Source organism: Anas acuta, chromosome 1, assembly GCF_963932015.1.
Source record: "Anas acuta chromosome 1, bAnaAcu1.1, whole genome shotgun sequence".
Lineage (NCBI taxonomy): Eukaryota > Metazoa > Chordata > Aves > Anseriformes > Anatidae > Anas > Anas acuta.
The window spans coordinates 88,247,277-88,265,419 of NC_088979.1; the positions used below are offsets into that span (position 1 = coordinate 88,247,277).

Consider the following 18,143-nt stretch of genomic DNA (forward strand, 5'->3'; position numbering starts at 1 on the left):
TGGAATTTAGGAAGAATTTATTTATGGGAAGGACAGCTAGTCATTGGAACTTCATGGACTATCATGGACTTCTCACAGAAATGATAAAGTCATTATCCCTGGATATATTTAAGGGATGTGTAGACATGGCACTTAGGGACATGGTTTAGTGGTTGATTTGGTAGTGTTAAGTTGACTGTAGGACCTGATTATCTTAAGGGTCTTTTCTAACCTTGGTCTTATGATTCTATCTTACATATGTTGGATAGTTGTTCTTTGTTGTCCCTAGTACCTCTAAAAACTTATTTTATCCAGCTCTGAAAGCTTCATTTCTTTATTTATTGATTGACCACTGTTCTTTGTTTGTTTGTTTGTTTGTTTGTTTTGTAGTTCCAAGACCTCTAACATCACTCTGGGCCACTTCTACTAGCATTCCATTCATGTACTTTCTAAACTGTACACTGTTTCCTCATTTTTAAAGACTCTGCTTTGCTCCCATGCTTTTATTCTACTACACTACTTCATTATGCTAGGGTCATAAATAGTTCATTCTACACAGAATTACTTTTTAGTACTATCCATATAAAAATTATGATTATTTTGCACTATTACACAAAGCTCAGCAAAAGTAAAACAAATTAGGAAATGGCCATCTGTTCTTTAGAATATTGCTGTTACAGCTAAACAATCTGAAACAAAGCTCTCATCTGTCCAAGAGAAGTTCCAACAAAACCTGAAAAGTCCAGAGGCTTTACAGCACTACTATGAGGCTTGAAACCTGTTATTAGTGAGGTCAATACTTCATTTAGGAGGGCTAAAGGACTTCATTTTTGAATTGTTTCATATACCCTAAGAATAGTAAGACTTGTATAGAGCATATTATTTTTGTAGATTAATATAAATACATATTAATTGACTTGAAAATGCAACAGAATAATGCACAACAATTTCTGATGGTTTACACTTTATGATATGCTACTGAAGAAAGAAGGATAAGTGAATGTCTCATCTACAGTATTAACTGAATAATTATAACTAGCAATTTCTGTATTAGAAAATTATTTTGATTAAGGGTCAAGCTTTGCCCTTAGTTATATATGCACAGCTGCTACTGATGTACTGATTGTAGTTATATGTGTCTGAGAGAAGACTGTTTCCAAATAGGGATGGAAACTGTATTATTTGCTTTCAAAAAGTAATAGCATTCTGGAACCTTATATATTTCTTATTTAACAAAAGGTATTTATTGTTCAGACTAAAAATTGATTGGAACAGATTTGGTCATCCTTGTGGAACAGTACCTACTTATCTAGTGAATAATCTTTCTGGCTCAGTACAATTACATTCCATATAAGAAGTATTCAACATGAGTATCAGAAAAAAGGATTCACTGTAGTAACTATAAATTTCCCCCAAAGTTTAAGATGTATAATTATACAGAAAAAGTAGTATACTTTAAAACAAATAGTTTCAGAATTTCTTTATAAATTATTTAAACACATGTTCAGTCAGGTTAGATTCAGGTTTCCATGAATTTAAAACATTCCAAATATGAAACAAAGCCATTTTGTCATTCTTACTCAATAAAATTATAAATGCATATTTAGTTGTATATTGACAAAACAGGTATTAGAAACTCAGATGATCAAAACGATAAACATCTCAAAATAACTTACAATAAAAAAACATTGTTTTTGTATTTTTGTCATAGTAAATAGTTCACCAAAACACTTGGTTTTGCTTTGTACAAACTTTTTTTTTTTTCTGTGCAAGAATGAAAATAAGCAAAAAGTTCATCTTCTTCACATTCCAATAATTTCAAGTCATATTTCTTTGTTAAAAATATTTTTTCACATTCTCTTCCTTAAATTTAACTGACACAGAAAAAAAAAAAAAAAAAGTATTACAATTTTTCCTCTACTCTAAAGTTTTCTGCTAGCTACTGTGAAAAGCAAACTATTTTGTACCCCTCTTTTAGGGTTTTGTGTTTTCCTCCTATGGCAGAATTCCTCCTGTATGTCAGAATTCTTAACTTTTCAAATTTCATCTGAAAAGTTCATCAAGAAACTGATCACAGAAACTGATAAAAACAGTCACATGTTAATGTACAGCCTATATTTACATTTTTTTTGTAATTTAGCTTAGGGGGTGGCAGTGGTGAGGGAGCTAAAAAGAATATGCAAGACAAGTTCTCCTTGTTATTATGGAATTGTCATCTCTATGGCAATACCTCACTGAGTTGATGCAGTGCATAGCCCAAGGATAGGGCAGTTCATTATATACTCTGTAATGGTTTGCTTTATCTCTATTTCTTCTGTGCTTTCAGACATGGTTACACACACACAAATACACTTAAATAGTTTGCAATTTGACCACTGACAGACAAATGGAAAAACAAAATGAACAAACAAACTAAAACTTATGTTTTATAGAGTCCCCCATCTACCATATCTACCAATGCTGGTACGGTCCTTCAAGGCATTGCATCCATAAAATAGCAGAGTCTAAATTTGCATATCTGATTGCTAGATTTCTATTTCCTGTTTGGGCCACCTACATCTCTTATTTGAGTACAACACATCCTGTTTATTCTTGGGAAAACAAGCAAACATACAAAAAACTAATCTGACACCGGCTGTAGACAGCTACCCAGCAAGAAAAAGGAGATACTAGACATGCATAACTTACTAGAACAGCTATTAGCACCAATATTTGGGACATGTATGTGAGCTCTGAATTTGGGAGCTATACAGCTCTCTACTGGCATGCCACTTTATAAACAAATAATTTATTCTGAGTTTCACTACTCTGACAAAAAACGGGTATTACTCCTGTATTGCCTATAGCCTACTCCACCAGGCTGGTGGGAATGTGTACTGATGTAGAGAACACTAAAAGTACATAATGATAGAGAAAAATCAATATTTTAGCAGAGCAGGAAAGCAGAATTTTGAAAAATGGAAGATAAGTTTGCAACCCAAAAGAAAATCAGTATGTTGCTTCTGAAAATCTGCTTAATATTAACTTATCCACTTATGCAGCAACAGATAACTATGAGATAGAAAAAGTAAAGCTCCATAGTCTGTTTATGTTTTGTTTTGTTTTGAACTTGCCATGCCTTTCCCTAGGTTTTAGACCATATACTTTCAAAGCCAAAATGTGATTTCTTATTTCCTTCTGACATTTTGAAGCACTGACCATAATAAACTCACAATAGTATATATTTAGACAGTATAAAAAAAAAATAAATATATATATAGATACTACTGTAGATACTACTCTCCTCCTCTCCAAAAGATTTACATATGGATTTCTAAGAATCTGAATCTCCATGATTACTATATTATATCCTCTTTTATTAAATAAATAAATAAATAAATAAATTGAACACAGATATATCAAGTTGAGTTGTTCAGTGTCAAAATGTACTTTTACTCTGATCCTGACAGGGTAAGACTGTCCCCAAAAGCAAAAGTATACATCAGAAAATATTCAAAGTAAATGACTGATTTTTTTTTTGGTATACTATTTAGAGTAAAGGATGCAAATAAAGACTTTTGTTTTGTTTTGTTTTGAAAACTTATGCTCTGAAGAGAGCTGATATTCTGTTAACAGTAGAGGATAATCAGGCTAGCATTCTACTTGGTAGCAAAACACTTAGACATGTCAACACGTATATTTATCTTGTTAGGGAAATTGCCTTGAACAGCAATGTTGAGATACAGAGAACAATGTCTAGACTAAGCTGATTTTAGAGACCCAGGTGTCATCTACATGTGAGTACATATAAGTGAAGTGTGAATGAAGATATGTCAGATAAGCTTCTTTAGTATTTTGTAGTATAGCCTTAAATGACAGGTATTGAAGGATAAAGAGAAATAACAGCTGTTGCTTTTGGAGATGGATGTTAGAAAGCTCTAGGCAGAAGGAACAGAAATACATTGTACCATGTTGTTTCTGCATTCGAGATGTGAAAACAAACTGCATATCCATAAGCTCCTGCTTTTATGGGAGCAACATAAAAATACAACATAAAAATACCTACATTTCATCACAATACCTAAACTTCCCTTCCATAAATTCATTTTCTTATGTACTATTCCAAGACAAACAAAAATTGCCAGTTGCTATTTAAAAGTGTTTTTATTTATTTTTTTTTATGTTATTATTATTCTTCAACTTCACCGAACAAGTCCTATACCATGTTTTTGCATCTAGAATACAATAAACATCTGCTTTATTCATTGATTTGTTTCAACAGGAAGATAAGCAGGTAATATTTCTCTGTTTTGCATGGAACAATCTCAATCAAAATACAAGAAAGAAGTTTCTTTGAGTAAAAAAAATCAACATCAGAAATTTACACTGAATTGCTTTGTTTAACAGATCTCACTACAAGGTTAAATAAAGGATTAGAGACAGAAAAACACATTACAAGATCCTTAGAGTTTCTGGACAACAGCATCAAAAATTTATCTGTAGTTGTTCATATACAGAACAAAACAAGAAAGACAAATCACGTTTATTATCCTCCTTCCCTCCCCCCCCCCCTTTTTTTTTTCTCATTAATTGAAAAGGAAAACAAATCTACAATTATTTAATTCTTCAACTTTTATTTTTCATACCTTTTGGCAGTATGCTTGTCAGGCAAGGGTGGAAAAAACAAAAGAGTTTATTGCTACTTGTTTTAAGAAAAAAAAAAAGTAATTTTAGGATAAAATACAAGTAATATTTAGGAAGAAATAGAAAGTAGTTTTTGTTTTAAAGGTTCTTTTTGACAAAGGAATTTTCAAAATAGCTGTATAGCAGAATGTAAATGATGATGTCAATAACAGCTAAGAATATATTTGTAAAAGATATAGAACTCTAGAATATATAAAACAAAAACAACAACAAAAATCCGAATGAAGCTGAATGCTCAGAAATGTAATAAACAAACAAATAAATAAATAAATCTTGTAGTTTTCTATTTATTTTTAGCACTTTATATATTATGTAGCAAAGCACTCTTTGCTATGTAGTCCTCCTTATTATGTCAAAAATATGTTTTATTTTTGCATTTGAAATGAAAAAGTAGTTATGTCTCTTTCTTTAAATATATTGAGCCTCCAAAGATTTTTATAACTGTATATATAAAAATTTTATATCTGAAACTCACAGAAGTGTATACACCCAAAGAGATATAGAGGTAAAAAGGTTGAATTTACAGCAAAATTATTTCAAATTAAATGATATCTGGAGGGCAATATGATAATAAAATAAACTTCTGAAGACATGAGAGGGAACCGGAAGTTCCAGGAAATTTACTTAATTCTCTTAAAATACATATTTTTTTCTCTTTAGACTTCATACAATTTCCAGTTCTGGCAGGAGTCAAAAATGCTGTATTGCTGCAAAAATGCACAGAGTTTCATACTTGACTGTAAGGAGGAAACACTTTAAATCACCTGAATTAATCCTCTTAATATTTTTAGGCTAGTCTTGAAAAGTTTAATTGTTTCATTCACCTGGTAAATTTGGACATTATTAGTTAAATATCCAAGCCATGGATCAATGAGTAGTCTGAATTGTTATACCTCTGAGTTTTGTAAAATCATTGTCTTAAAATACCATAAAAACTCTGAATTTCTTTGTGCATAATTTATCCAAAATAACATCTGTAAATCACTATATATATAGTAAGTTTTCCTGATTTTGACATCATTACATGAGCCTTATTTTGACTTGCCTGAACTCTTTTAAAAGACATCTCAGAGGTATGAAAGTTTATTCTTCCCACTGTTTTTTCCTCATCTCTAAGATGATGCTTGCCCTGGTAGTGTGAGTTTCACTTTTTACACTATATTTTTTTCCCTCAAAGGATTACAAACAGCAAACTGAAAACCTATTTAGATTATTTTTTCACAAAATAAGGATTTAAGATTTCACTTAATAATGTTCCTTTTCACTCTGTTCTTTGTTGATTCCTTTCCACTCTTTGCTTAAAAATCATAAGTGTTTTGAAGAGACTGTATTTTAGTTTGGCTGCAGAAGACTGGGAATTTTTGTTTATTTATTTGGTTGCAAGCCAGAGGAACAATATTCATTGTTGATGTACATGAAGAACTTTTCAAACTAGCTTAATCCTTTAAAAGTTCTGACTTTTTGGAGGTCTTGTGCTCATCATTAAAGTACTTAAATAACTTTATTAACTTTATTTTTCAGAGTCTAAATTTCAGATAAACAGCCAAGTGCTACAGTACTGTTTATAACGAAATAGTCAACTAACTCACTTATTTGCCACTGAAAATATTGCCTGGATGAATATGGCTAAGAGGAAGTCTCTCCTATGGAAGCACAGCAGAATTATCCACTATAATAAGTGGATATGAGAGGCTTTATATTTCTTTAAAAGAATTACCTCTGATCCCTATTACAGTTTTTCACTCAAGCTCTACATTCCTTGTACTTCATTAGCAGTGAAGATATTAGACTTCATATCACAACATAAAATAATTTATTTGGGAAAATCAACTAGTTGTCAGATTATCTGGCACAACCCTAAATCATGGCAGAGCTAATTTCATTGCAGAGCAAGTTGCTTGGGGCTTTGTCCTATTAAGCCTTGAGTAACTCCAAGAATGGAAATTTCATAAGCTCTCTGGGAATCTGTAGAAGTGTTTTACCACTCAGTGTTATTTTTAATTTATTTATTTTTTTCTTGATATCTGTCTGGAAATTCACTTCTTGCAACTTGTATCCTCTGATTCTTGTCTTCTTGTTATGCACTTGAAAGAAGAGTAGATAGTAAGACAGTAGTAAGATCTCACCTGAGCCTTCCTCCTACTGAGCAAACCTGTTTCACTCTGTGTTTCCTTGTATGTTGCATGCTCCAGCCCTTGATAGACTTTGTTCATGTTGTCAATGTCTTTGCTATACTGGGAGATCAGAACTGGACACAGCACTCCAGATGTTTCTTACCAGTGACCAACAGCAGGGAAGTGATATTTCCCTCAGGCTGCTGGCTGCATGCCAGGATGCTGTTGGCTTTCTTTGCCCTAATAACATGTTGCTGGTTCATGAACTTTTTGACCCCCAGGATTCAAAGGTAAAACTGCTTCTGAGCTGGCTGTCCCCCAGGCTCGGATGATTCCTAAGGTTATTCGTCCATGGGTACAGGAGGTGACAAAAATTCCTCTTATCAAACTTCATGAAGTTTCTCTCAACCCATTTTGCTGCTTGCTGAGCAATCCAAAAGCTCAAATATTTTTGGCTCCTTGTCTTGAACTAACCAAAATATAGGTAAAATATACTCTGATTTTTGCTATATCCACATCCATAAAAAAAATGAAGAAGTATGGAAATAATAAAATGTGAAAGGTTTTATATATATATATATATATATATATATATACACACACACACAAACAGAACCCACTAAATTTGATTAAACTTAATACTTCGTAAGGAGCTCTCATGGTAGGTTGAAGTCCTGAAAAGATTAACTGCAAAATAATTTAATTACAATAAATACTATTTTGTTGTGTAAATTCAAAGGTCATGAACTTATTAGGACTAAGTAGAAAAAAGGAAAAAGAAAAGAAAAAAAAAAAAGTATGCAGAATAAGAAAAAAAAGGCCTTTATGTTGGAATATTCCCAGATGCACACAAACACATATACAAAAGTTTAACCTCAAGAAATTTAAATGACCATTTAAAAAGAAATAAAAAAAGATTTAATTATTTTGAAAAGTCATGTAAAAGATAACAAGATTGCTTTAAATGAATATTAAGGAAAACATTCAGCTGACAGTGTGTCAGCAGTTCTACAATGGAAAATAAAGTAAATATGAAAAAAGAAAAAGTCTTATTTCAGTGGCCCATGAAAAATTGCTAATCAGATGAACTAAGCTAAAAAGCTGTTGACCAAAAAAAGTTTCTATTTCAGGCAAGATAATAAGACAACTTCACAGAATCTACACTGAAATGGAAAACTAAATGTAAAGCTCAGAGATGATTTTCCTACCTTCACTCAATTTTTGTGTCAACGTTAAAAAAGCAAAATGATTAAAATACTTCAGGAAAAAGAGTAGGCTACCCACTTTTCTCTCTAATACAGAAACAACTTCATATAAATCATGAACAAACCCTACATTTGACAAGAGTCAAGAAACAGAGATAAACTTAGAATCAGTATTTCCCTTTTTACTTGGCACCTGACCTGATGGCTGTCGATGGGTCCCACCTGTCTCAGGGGGGAAATGGACTCTAGCCTGGGAGCTGGCAGGACTCATTAAAAGGGTTTAAAATAGGTATGAAGGAGGATGGAGATTAAATGAGCTCGATAGAGATGAGCCTAGGAGAGCAGTCCCAGGGCTGAGGGTGAGGGCAATGGCATGACTCAAGTGAATCTACATCAATGCACACAGTGTGCACAACAAACAGAAGGAGCTGGAAGCCATTGTGTGGCAGGCATATTATGACCTAGTTGTCATCATACAAGCATGGGACCACTCCCATGACTGGAATGCTGCAATGGATGGCTACAAGCTCTTCAGAAGGGACAAGCAACTAAGGAGGTGGCATTGCTCTCTGTATTAGAGTATTTTGATGTTGTTGAGCTCAGGGTTGGGAATGATAAGATAGAGTCCCTGTGTAAAAGGGGGTTGGCCAACAAGGCAGACATCCTGTTGAGGGTCTGTTATGGACTGCCAAACCAGGATGAAGAGATGGATGAGGCATTCTATAAGCAGCTGGCAAAAGTTGCTCAATCGCCAGGGCTTGTTCTCATAGGAGACTTTAACTTCCAAGACATATGCTGGAAATACAATATGTCTGGAAACACAATACAGCCCTGAGGAAGAAGTCTAGGAGGTTCCTGGTGTGCATGGAAGACAGCTTCCTGACTCAGCTTGTTAGCAAGCCTACCAAAGGGGGTGTCCTGCTAGACCTGCTGTTCACAAACAGAGAGGGACTGGTGGGAGATGTGGTAATAGGGAATTGTCTTGGGCAGAGTGACCATGACATGGTAGGGTTCTCTATTCTTGGTGAAGTCAGGAGCAGGGCCATTAAAACTCCTACCCTGGAATTCCAGAGGGTGGACTTTAAATTGTTCAGGACACTGGTAGGGAGGGTCCCTTGGGAGTCAGTTATGAAGGGCAGAGGGGTCCAGAATGGCTGGACTGAATGAAGTCTTAAAGGCACAAGAGCAGACTGTCCCCGTGTGCTGTAAAATGAGCTGGTGGGGAAGAAGACCGGCATGGCTGAACAGAAAACTTTTGCTGAGTGTCTGGGAGAAAAAGAGTTTATGTCCAGTGGAAGAAGGGGCAGGCAGCTCAGGGAGAGTACAAGGAAGTTGCCAGCATATGCAGAGAAAAAATTAGGAAGGCCAAAGCCCAGAATGAGCTTAACCTCGCCACTATGGTTAAGGATAATAAAAAATGTTTTTATAAACATATTAATGGCAAGAGGAGGGCCAAGGACAATCGGACAATCTCCATACGAAGTATATGCTATATATTTACAGGTAGAAAATGATCAAGTCAAACTTTTTTTTTTTTTTTTTTTTTTTTAATATATTTTCTTCTTTCCATCTGTAATGCCTATATAATGATGATGACACTAGTATATGAGAATCATTATAGTCAAACACTACAGTTTTGTTCTATTTTCTTAATTGTTTTAATAATGGCTTTTTTTTTTTTAAAAAAAAAAAAAAAGGACTTCTGTCATCAGGAAACTTTTTTTTTTTTAAAGGAGAGTTTTAACTTTTATTTCTATGACAATTTCCACAGCATTATTTATAAAGCTGTTCAATATCAAGATGAGTATTGCTAGTCTCATAGACATGATGTAAAACGCTGTTTGTGATAAAAATCAGTAACCTTATTTCAAAACAATCTACTACACCTGAAATGTGCTGGTTGGATTTAAAAAAATAAATAAATAAACAAGCATTTTATATTTAAAAAAGAAGTGTTTTATATTTATCTACAAAAGATGTTTCACAACAGTAACAAGTATGTAGTCACATATTTGCATTGTAAGCCAAAGTAAGTAGAGATTCAATTCTGTCTCCTTATTTAATCAATTTATTTTACAAATTTCAGGAATGCAGGAATATCATTAAAAAATAATACTAAGGAAACACCCACAATATAACACCCACAATGCACATTGTCTATAACCAACATTGCAATGTACAGAGATAGATATTACAAAATAAAGTAATACATATATATATATATATTAGGAAATAATAGAGACTGCTATAATTTTTTTGTGTCTTTTTCCCCTAAAATTTTAAACAAATTTTCTCCATGTAATTTTAATACTTAATGGAATATTCTGGAAAGTCATAAATCAGTAAAGAAAATGTCCAATTAGAATTATTTTTGATCATTTCCATTAAAGGGTAGTATGAAGGAAAAAAGAAAGTTATAATGCTTTTTCATGTGTTGAGGGCTAAATGAAGTGTCATAAACATATATACCTGTGACATTTCTTTCTCTAAATTTATGATCTAAGTAGAAACACAAAACATTATTTTATTTATTTTATTTTTTTACTAAAAATGATAAACATTTCACACAGATTCCATTCTTAAAGGTGGAAAAAGAACAGCTTCATGGAAAAAGTATATCAGTTATTTGTGACCTCTAAACAAGGAGGGAGAGCAGAAATCATTGTTCATAAAGACTCTCAGTGTGTTTATAACTGGTCAGAAAAGATGCCATTTGGTAATGTAGGAATACACTTTATTATAAATTTATAAAAATAAAAAGTAAAGAATGAGCAGTGCTTGGAAAGGCATCCTCTTACATCTACCGCTGTTCAAGGGAATTGTTTCTTTTGAACCAATTTTTGGCCTGTTGAATAGAAGTGATGAGTACTGATACAACCTTTATGAATTCCTGAGCAATTATATTGCTGTCAGCATGCACAATTAGTTCCTGAGTTTCCTCATTAAAGCACTGGTACATTGTGATAGAGATGGACAAATAATTAGGAACACTCAGCTTGATTTTCACTCTTCAAAATGAAGGCCTACCTGATTTAAGTATATAAACATACACTCAGATATATGCTATGAGTGCACACTCAGTTATTTCCCATAATGTGAAATAATGCTACAAAAACTTGTAATTTCTGCTCTAAATATAGAAAAAAAAATCTTTATTTCTGTCATATTACCTCTGTTTATACTGTTTATATTCAAAAATGCATCTTATTAAATTGAAAAAAAAAAAAAGCATTTTGCTGTTCACCTTCAAAAAGGTTAAGGATGATCTAGAAATCACAACCTGAGACATATTGCTCTACACAACTATGAAGTCAGCACTCTGTAGTATTTACACACATCCTTCATAATAGATCTTTCAATTGTCATAGCTTCATGTCATAGCTGAATGTGGTTTAACACAAAATGTAGCCTTACCCAACTGGTTGGAAATATAATTATTATTAAAGCCCTAAAGGTCTTTCTCATTGCATGGAACTGTGACAGAGACCAATCTTCTGAGAGAATTAGTACGCGGAAGGTTAGGAAAGGCAGCTGGTCTAGGGATTAGATGCATGCAGGGATAAGACTGAGATTTAAAAGGAAATGGAGGCATATATTTTCCTTGACATCTTGTGAAAATTTATTTAAAACTTTACAGGCAAATGCTGAATGATCACCCCTTATTTTCCAGGGAGGGAAAAAAAAAAAAAAAAAGAAGAAAAAAAAAAAAAAGGAAAGGGGACAGGGGACAGGCAAAGAGAGGGAAGGGAAGGGAAGGGAAGGGAAGGGAAGGGAAGGGAAGGGAAGGGAAGGGAAGGGAAGGGAAGGGAAGGGAAGGGAAGGGAAGGGAAGGGAAGGGAAGGGAAGGGAAGGGAAGGGAAGGGAAGGGAAGGGAAGGGAAGGGAAGGGAAGGGAAGGGAAGGGAAGGGAAGGGAAGGGAAGGGAAGGGGAGGGGAGGGGAGGGGAGGGGAGGGGAGGGGAGGGGAGGGGAGGGGAGGGGAGGGGAGGGGAGGGGAGGGGAGGGGAGGGGAGGGGAGGGGAGGGGAGGGGAGGGGAGGGGAGGGGAGGGGAGGGGAGGGGAGGGGAGGGGAGGGGAGGGGAGGGGAGGGGAGGGGAGGGGAGGGGAGGGGAGGGGAGGGAAAATATGGTACTATATGAAAACAGAGATCTAAATGACCATGGTAAGGGTTTGCTAAATATAACAGATGTCATTCAAGTACAAGATTTTAATAATTGCACATGTCTGAGCAAAGATATTCATGACATATATAAAACAGAGTCTCTTCCTCACACCTCTTTTTTTCTGTGTAACTCATCTTCTTTTCAGATCAGAGACCTAACTGTTAGCCTACAGGTCTTGAAAGCTTTGAAATATCATTATTTGTTCCAGTGATACCAATCATTTTTATTTTATAACAGCTCAACATCAGAGATTCTGAAGTTTTACTTTCTAATTTTTATAGTTTGTTTGTTTGTTTGTTTGTTTAAGCTTTGGATAAAATTTAGAAATATAGGAAATTTGAATACTAAGAGTTCAGAAAATGTTCAACACACACACACACAAATATTACTTAATTATTTGAAAAATATTACTTTTGTAGATTAAGGTCAATGTCATGACAGCTGGTTTGAAAATTAGTAGTTTGTGATTTTTCAATACATTTTTTCCATCCACAGGGAAAAACTTTCTCAAAATAGAAGAAATGTTCAACAAAAGGTTCAACAAAAGTCATGGAAACATTTAGATCTGATAAAGAAGATGATAGGCAAACTTCTTGTAATATAATGATTTTAAGGTTTTCTTTTTTTGCGTGCTTTGTGTGTGTGTGTGGTGTTTTTTGTTTGTTTGTTTGCTTGTTTTTCCATAAGCAATGAATGTGGGTTCTACAACATCACATAGGTCTTGTCTTGGGAAAATATATTGGCACCACTACCATTCCGTATTGTCATTAAAGATCTGGATGATGGGATGAAGAATTCCCTCAGTGAGTTTGCAGATAGCCACAACTGCAAGGAGTGGCTGATGAACCAGATGTGCTGCCATTCACAGCATGCTCCTAAGCAGGATGGAGAAATGGGCCAACATGAGCTTCATGAAGTTCAACAGAGGGAAATGCCATGTCCTGACCATAAGAGGTATATACTCATGTCCGTGTATATTCTGCATCTGGAAAGCAGTTTAGCAAAGAAGGCCCTGGAGGTTCCAATGGACACCATGGTAATCATGAGTCAGCACTGTGATCTTGCAGCAAAGTAGGCCAACAGCATCCTGGGCTGCCTTGGTTAGAGCATTGCCAGAAGGCTGAGGGTTGATCAGACCTGGTCAGACATGTTTGGAATGCTGGTTCCTGTTCTGAGTTTCCAATTACAAGAGAGACATGGACACACTGGAGGAACCAGAAAGATGATTAAGCAATTAGAACAGAAGCTGAGAAATTTGGGACTGCTCAGCCTGGAAATGGCTGAGGAGGATCTTATCTGTATGTAGTAATCCCTGATAGACAGAGTAAAGATGACAGAGCTGGACTCTTCTCTGTGGCAACTAGTGACAGGATGAGAGTTAATGAACTGAAATACAGGAAATTCCTCATGAACAAAAGAAAAAACTTCTTTACTCTCAGGGTGGTCCAACAGTGGAGCAGGTTGTACAAAAAGGCTATGAAATATCCATCTTGGAGATATTCAAAGCCCAACTGGTCATGGCCCCAAGCAATCTATCCTCAGTGACCCTGCTCTGAGCAAAGAGTTGGACCAGATGATCTCCAGAGGTGTCTTTGTGCCTCAACCAGAGTCTATGATTCTGTTTTAACAAAGAAGTTGTGAAAATCTTACTCTTCTTTTCCAAGATTATCTCTATATTGCAATCTCTTCTTCCATGTTTCCCTCTGATTAAACTTGTCAGTATGACAGATGACATTATAATGCTAATAATTTTCTACCTACCTGATGTACACAGTACTATGTAAGCCAAGATAAACAATTCTACCAAACAGAGGCAGGTCCACAGCTGCTATACTGTTTCTGCTTTCCAGTGTAAAAACTAATTCTGCAGGTACATGAATTGAATATTTTAAACCTTTTTTTAATTTATACTAGGTGTTTCATTAATTCGTTGCTACATCCTGACTTGTCACTGGCAATATATTGGAATATACTAGAGAGAATGTTCTGATGAGAGGTATTAGACACATATATGGACAGGGTATCCAGTCACCCTGTTCTTCAACCGATTTAGTTGTTCATGTAGTAAGAATGCACATCGACCTTCTTATGGATCATAAGATAATTGAATACTTTGGAAAAAGAAAATCTTATTTTTTTTTTTTTTTAAAATACCCAAACAAAAAACAGATTTTTTTTTTTTTCAATAGATTATAGAGATAAGTCATATGTAGATACATAAATACAATCATGTGTAAAATATATGGCAATATGTTTTACATCATCCTCAGCATGAAATTGGGAATTTGATCACTGCAGCAGATGGAAGAGTTGATGAAATTGTTTTGTTGTTTGGTGGTTTTATTGATTGATTAATCTAACATCACATGGTCATATGCTGGGGATTTTTCATCTGAATGCAACATGATTAAGAAGCATTTTATTCAAGATTTAAGGTCATGTTGTTTCATGTCCACCTGACTGATATAGGTAGTCATGACACTAGTCTTGAGAGCCTGGCTTTTAATGCCATAGAAGCAGAATTCAGCCTGATCTGACCAGAGACATTATGCTGACTTGGACAAGGCAGGTTGTACATGTGGGCATGGTCCAAGTACCAGATATGTGAATTATCTTGTGCATGCATCTGTTACAACAAATTCATCTTGTCCAATATTTAGAAATACTCGGAGAAAGTGAACAAGTCAGGTCTGGATGCCTGTCTACTGACACAAGCTCTGAAAAAGAAAGGAAAAAGACAACCTAGCCACTGGGCATGAGGCAAACATAGAAACAGGTAGTGAGAAATCCAGGTTAGTCAGGACACGATGATTCCAACTAGTATGAAGCTGGTCATAAGTTTACCTGATTGAAGAACTGTTCACAGCTTGTCAGAACTTCAGAGCTCTGCAACAGAATTGAAATGAATATGTAGCAGCTTTCATTATACAGAAGCAAAAAATAATTGACATCGACCACCTGCTGAGAGAACATCAGCACTAATGTAATGACCTTCAAATTGCAGAAGAAAAAAATGCTTTGTCACAGTGATGAACAGATATTACTACACACTTGACATGTGAAAGTGTCATGAAAAGGTGAAGTCCTTGAAAATAGCATAGAAAGAAAACTATGCTCCATGATAGTTTTATAAAGCTAGCCACTCTGGCAGATAAGGTCTGTGTGTCCTTATATACCTAAATATGGATATTCTGTGTATCCATGATTGCTTTTTCTAAATATGTTATTATGCTTATATACACAACTGTATACATCCATACATATGCATGCGCTTATACATGTGTGTATATACACACAAACATTTGTACATTCACAAACAGACTTATGTAGTCTCAGTATATATCCATCTATGAGGGCAAGAGGGCAAGCTGGAGTCACAATGAAAGATCAAGAAAAATCATTGTAAAAGAGTTCATACTTCCAAGAAAATGCTTGGAAAAAGAAAAGAAAACAAAACAAAACAAAAAAAGTAAAACATATGAAGAACAACAACAAAAAAATCAAAATAGATGAATACAAATATGTGAAGCTTTGCAGAGTCTCCAAGTGAATTAGAAGTTCCAATGATAAATGAGAGAAATAACACCAGTCCTTGAAAAAAAAAATGGTTATGCTCTGATAAAGAAAGAAAGAATGCAAAGGAAGTGTGCATTCTGTGTAGGTCTCTCAAACCACAAAGCAAATGAAAAACTAATAAACCTACAAACCATCCTGTGAAAGCTATTCAGATAAATTTCTCCAGAACAAGTCACCAAATTCTTTAAAGAAAATAAGCCAAACCAACCAAACAACAACAAACAAAAACAATGAAACAAAAAACAAACAAACAAACAAACAAACAGCAAAGCAGTCATTCCTTAAATCATTAAATCAATGGCAATTAGAAGAGAGAAAATGTTTTGGTATTTGTTTTCACAGGTCCACTGAAAGAGTTCTTTAAAACTGTAGAAAATGCTGATTAATAAATCTATATCACAGGAGCACCACCTTCAAACCAAATAAGAATTTGAACCACAAATGTTGAAAATGCTTCACTGGGAATTAAAATGGAGAAGTATACTTGTTAAAAAATCTAATATTTTATAAAACAATGGATTACAGGTCCATGTCTTTAGTACCATATTGTCATAAGAAAGCATCCCAGAAGTTCCTACTGTAAACTCTACTATGAGAAGTGTTAAGAGCCCTGTAAGTTACAAGCCCCAAGTGACTATACTGTGAACTCAAAGCCCCGAGAGACAGAGAAACAGGAAGTCATGGGGAGGGGACTGGTGTCACTCCTCTTGATTTGCCTTAAGAGGTATGGAAAAGTACTGGCGTTTCAACCACTTACAGAGCTGGGGCACACAAGGGCAGGTACAAATCTGTAGGGAGACTCACTCTATGCCAACTACCCCAGATGGCAGGTTTGATTCAGGAATGGTGATCTCTCCCTCCCTCTCTCTTTTTCCTTTCCCTTTTCCTCAAAGCTGTCAAGTGGTGCTAGGCCTACCTTGGTCTCCCATAAAACCACATAACTTAGATAGATACATATATATAACAGTGAGAGTGCCAACGTTAACAGAGAATTTGTGCTCTCTGTTCCTAGTCAAGCTGATGTTTATGCATGGGTCTTGAGTGTTACCTCACCTTAGTCCACACCAATGGGATTTATGAATCTGAGTTACTCCCCCTCTCCCCGCAGGTGGGATGTGACAGAGCTATCAGTATTCCAGTGAGGCCTTCTAAAAAATATCTTAGGATTTAAACAGCATATTAAAGTTTTATTTTAACCAGTAGCACATCTACTAATGTCTTTTTACTTCACCTGACAGGTGTGTCTTACTTGAGCTGTGCTGCTAATTCTACTCTACACATTGAAGCAACATCACTGCAGAGAACTTTATTTTGAAAAAAAAAACAAAAACAAAAAAAAGCAACATACAGACATTCATTCTGTCCTTGTTTACATGAGAGTAGGAACAGAATTTGTGTACAAGAAGACGTATTTATTTACAGGCAAGGGAATTTATACCATTTTTGGTTTTCTGTGCACAGTATGTTGGTTAACAAGACCTAGAGTCAGTTTTTGTTAGGTAAGCTACCTTTTAGTGCAAATTTTTGAACATTTATTCAAGTTGGATATGCTTATGTCTCTGCAGTCTACATAGAAGAATTAAATCCAGTGATTTGTGTCTTTCATGGAATCACAGGTAACCTTGAAAACTAGAAAACATAGAGATAAGGCTAATTATGTTATACAAGAATGTACTCTTCAAATAAATAACACATTGTGTAATTAAAAGTAAAGACAGTCACCCCTGAGCATAAAAGATCTAGCAGAAAACAATGTCTGTTTAGAATTATATGAGCGCTAATGTTGTAAGTGACACCATACAGATGATCAAAAAAGAACTACCTTACTTATGGGAGCCCACCCTTTTCCTTCAAAAGTATACATAATTCTGTATTTCAACAACATGTAGAAATGGCATTTGATCAAAATCCCATTTTATCCAATTCTCAAGATAATTTGCAGATTATAAATCTGTGATGTGGCAAATCGGTAAAAATATATGCAAAAGAAAATGATTTCTGTGAATCCACATAGTTTTAAAAAAGGGTCAATAGTCTTACAGAATTCAACCCAGAACTGGACTACTTCACCCTACCTTAAACTCTTCTAATTTATTTTCAGTTCCCATAATTATTAATGACAACAAATTTAATTAAATGTGGATTAGTCTACAAGAACTAGAAAGGTACTTTACAGACCTCTGGAACAACATGTTTTGAAAAATACATGAAAAGAATAAACAGTTGAATATTTGAATGCATTTATTAGGAAAAATAAATCTAATTCATATACATGTTACATGAATTTTCTAATTCTTAAAGAAGGAAGTTTTCAACTTTGGAAGTTATGTATATGATAGTTTTCTTAGTAATTTGATTCAATAAACATTTCCCTGTAGTTTACCAGATGCAATCAATCAAGGCTCTTTTATCTGCATCATTCTAG

The 18,143-nt window shown here is 34.7% G+C and overlaps 1 protein-coding gene across 3 annotated transcripts in view; it reads right to left on the minus strand.

Moving 5' to 3' along the window:
* Positions 1-18,143, minus strand: part of IL1RAPL1 (interleukin 1 receptor accessory protein like 1) — a 754,490-nt gene that overhangs the window by 437,210 nt on the left and 299,137 nt on the right. The window contains exon 3 of one of the 3 annotated variants that reach the window (XM_068686984.1): positions 14,987-15,028. The exons of the other annotated variants lie outside the window; for them this stretch is intronic. The gene's annotated coding sequence lies outside the window, so the exon portion shown is untranslated. The remainder of the gene's footprint in view (positions 1-14,986; positions 15,029-18,143) is intronic. 3 annotated transcript variants of the gene reach the window in all.